At 34.0% G+C, this 3,692-nt stretch overlaps 1 protein-coding gene across 1 annotated transcript in view; it reads right to left on the reverse strand.

Annotated features, from left to right (window-relative positions):
- The window catches only part of LOC105618389 (homeobox protein homothorax-like), a 307,252-nt gene that overhangs the window by 68,802 nt on the left and 234,758 nt on the right, over nucleotides 1–3,692 (reverse strand). The window lies entirely within an intron of this gene.

Raw genomic sequence — 3,692 nt, forward strand, 5'->3', positions numbered from 1 at the left:
GTCTCTCTCTCTCTCTCTCTCTCTCTCTCTCTCTCTCTCTCTCTCAATGTCGAAATAAAATTTTACACATATCAGACACACAGTTGATATGCAGTGAAAATCTGTAAAGAATAGATTTTTTCATCAAGTATTATAGATTTTTGTTTCAAAAGATTTAATTTCAATATGTTTGCCAATTTTGATTTTCAATTTCATTATAATTCTTGATTAAATTTATAAATAGAAAATTATATATTTACAGGACATATCAAAGATAATCTTGTAGTAATATTAATAAATAATAATAAAAATTCAAAAAAAAGTTTGGAATATTTTTAAATTGATATAACGCTATTTCATTATCAGTATCATATATTTCTATTTATAAGGAAAGGAATAATTAATTAGATTATATCGATTTACAACTAGTGTAAATTCGCGCGCGGCGAGAGGAAGACAAACCACTCTCTTATACGAACAACTCGCGGCTGTGGTGTACATGCGAGAGTGCTCTCTCTCACGAGGATGGTGCAAACATTCTCGATTTACACGTTAGCCATTCCATTTGGCTCGAATCGGTTGGAAACCATTAATATCAGCGAAGTAAAAGGCACTCCGGTCGAAGCTCAGTTTCTGACTCGGCTGGAAGACAGGCAACCCTTTCCTCTAAATCCGAGGGACCGTGAAAGGGTAAAATTGCGCTCGCACTTGCTATTCCTACCCTTCTATCGTCTCTCTCTCTCTCTCTCTCTCTCTCTCTCACCATTTTATTCCTTCACTTCTTCTCCGTACAATCAATAAATACATATTTGTTCAGCATACAGAGAATCAACTATCAATTACACTAATGCTATTAATCGAGAATTGACACAGCATGTGGATAGGCGCGGGGGTGGCCAGGAAAACCCCCACGGGAGAAACCCCCAAGATCCGTGCTCCTATACTTTCTCGTGATTTACGCAAAGTCACGTTACAAATGATCACGAGGCCATTTTCTATCCTCGTTACCAAAGTGACATAATCATTTACTTGACAAGTGCGTGTATAGCACGAGATCGACATCGGGCAATGATTACGTTCAGCAGAACGTAAAGGCAGCTTTGCACACACTGTTGTAAATTTTTTTAATATGATTGATTTATATATTTAGATCCAATAAAAAACTAAGCGCAAGACTAATATTATATTAAAGAATTGGCTGAACACATGTACTTAATCACGTTTGATAATCTGTTCTATTGGATTGCATTCATTAATCGAGACATAATTGCGCTGCCAAACATTTACAATTCTTCATATTCCTTATACATCATTTTATTCTAAACCTGCACATAGTATGTTTGAAAATATATTGAGATTATAGTTAAATAATGTTCAGATACATTTTCAAGTTGATATATCTGTACAGAGAAATTAATTTTATTAATTTCTGCAAGGGTCTCTAAAGTTATATTATAATAGCGATATCAAGAAAATTGGTCTTGATCTACGATTTGCATGAATCAGAAAACGTCGTTTAATTATTTATTTATCATACGGATCATAAGCAAGACAAACGTAGACAATTAAAAAATAATCAAAGTCAAATACCTGTTGTGTGACTTTGTTAGTGCATGTTCGTTGGGTGTACGGTAATCCCGAGGGATTGCGTGATCTCCGTGGGCTTAGATCATAATTTATAGTTGTATAAGAATGCGGAAGGGTCCTCGCTACTGTTTACTATCCTACACGAGATTATGCGTAATATTTGTTGATTAATTCATGTATTTATTATCCTATCTCTGATCCTTTTTCATTTTATTTCTTTGTTTAAACGCGCGCGCGTTAAATATGCTAAAAGAGAATATTAATTTTTGTATTTAAGGGAGACCTATCACTAACGACATCATCTGAAAGATATTTCTCGAATTTTCACAAACACCTACTACCATATCGTCTTTTTTCGATCAGAAAAGAGTACGGATAAATGACTCTGATACATACAGAAGTATATACGCCACCTAAAACTCTAAAAGGGTACACATTCGCGTGTACCGCGTATCCGTGCCATCTGCGCCGATCGCGGTTGCTTCGTACGTTAAAATCCTTCAGCCAGTTTCCAGTTGGCAGCTTCATGCTCGTTCCGGAGGGTTTTAGAGTCGAGAATTCAGTCGGTCGGTCGGTCGGTCGGTCGGTCGGTGCCCCACCATTACTCATTCCGTGGCAGCAGTGGGTACGCCACCCTAGCGCGTGCAAACAATTTGTTTCGGAGCGGACGATCTCGCGGTTGCGCGAACAAGTCGCTCGGAAATGACGACGAAATCACAAAATTTATCGTTCGAATATGAATGCGCGAACGTTGCATGTCCAATTATGTCGAATGATATCTTAATTGCTATTTAACTTAGAATTGTAGAACAAGAAAGATTCGTAGCTTTAAATAGTTTGAAATTTAAATCTATGAAAACTTGATGTAATACTAAACAAGATTCATTTTTTTTTAATTACTTGTAAACAGTTCCGAATAATAAATATTTTGTTTGATTAGATAATCTATTATTTTCTACTATTAATTCTACTATTAGTATATAGCGTATTTATTTAATTTTAATCAAACAATAGCAGTCTCATAATGAGAAAGAGACACATATAACAATGATTCAATCAACTTTTCAGTTATATGTATAAGTCTTTTGAAATCATAATTTATTGATATTGATAATTTCTGATATTTCGATTACTATACAAAAGAGAACTTATTAAATTTCCGACGTTTTAAAAATAAGATGCGAATGTAATATTAATGTCGAAATCATACTTTAAACCTTTTCTAGATTCTCATTTTATTCTTCTTTTCTAGCTGGTAGCTGGTAGCTAGGTATTTCCGCTTTGTGTTGGGCAACCGTGTCGACCACATAAATTGATACAGATGTGAGTTAGCTGGAATTTTTCGCTTCTACCCCAGAGAGAATATCGTGATACCATAGAAACCAACTCAAATGTTGCAAGCCACGACGGAAATGAGGCTGCCGTTTCGTGAAAAATATCTCGAGCGTCTTGAGTAAGACTTTCTTCGAAAAACAATACCCTAAGGATAAGAAAGAGAATTGTTGATCTCGATTGTTGATTTTAATCACAATAACCATTCTGTGTAAAGAAATCATATGTGCAAAGATCGTTGGAGATAAACTATTAATAATAATGATTGCACGAATACTACTTCGCACATGAGTAAATATGACTTATGCTTAATGATTAATAATAAGATTAATAATAATTAAGTAAAAAGGAAAACAAGGAAAGCTTTTTTAAATTTTATTTTCAGTTCTTTTTATAATATAGTATTTATTGAAAAATTTGCATGAAAATTTCCTAAAAATTCTGCAATAATAATAATAAAAAATGAAATGCATATACAATTTATATTGTATTTGGTTTCATACTTGGAAATTTGAAACTGAAATTCACATCGAATTTGTCAATGAAATTAACTTTATTAATTATATTCAATAACAGTATTCCATACTCATGATATACTTTTTTTTTCCTATATTCTTTATACCAATATTCTTTATATACGACACTTGTGTCACGAATCCTGACAAATTGTTGTATCTGTTTCAGATAAACTTTAAAAAAAGATGTGTGTGTGTGTGTGTGTGTGTGCGCGCGCGCGTCTCACACATACACACACACACACACACACACACACACACACACACACACACACACAC

The sequence above is a fragment of the Atta cephalotes genome, assembly GCF_000143395.1.
Source record: "Atta cephalotes unplaced genomic scaffold scaffold00016, whole genome shotgun sequence".
Taxonomy (NCBI): domain Eukaryota; kingdom Metazoa; phylum Arthropoda; class Insecta; order Hymenoptera; family Formicidae; genus Atta; species Atta cephalotes.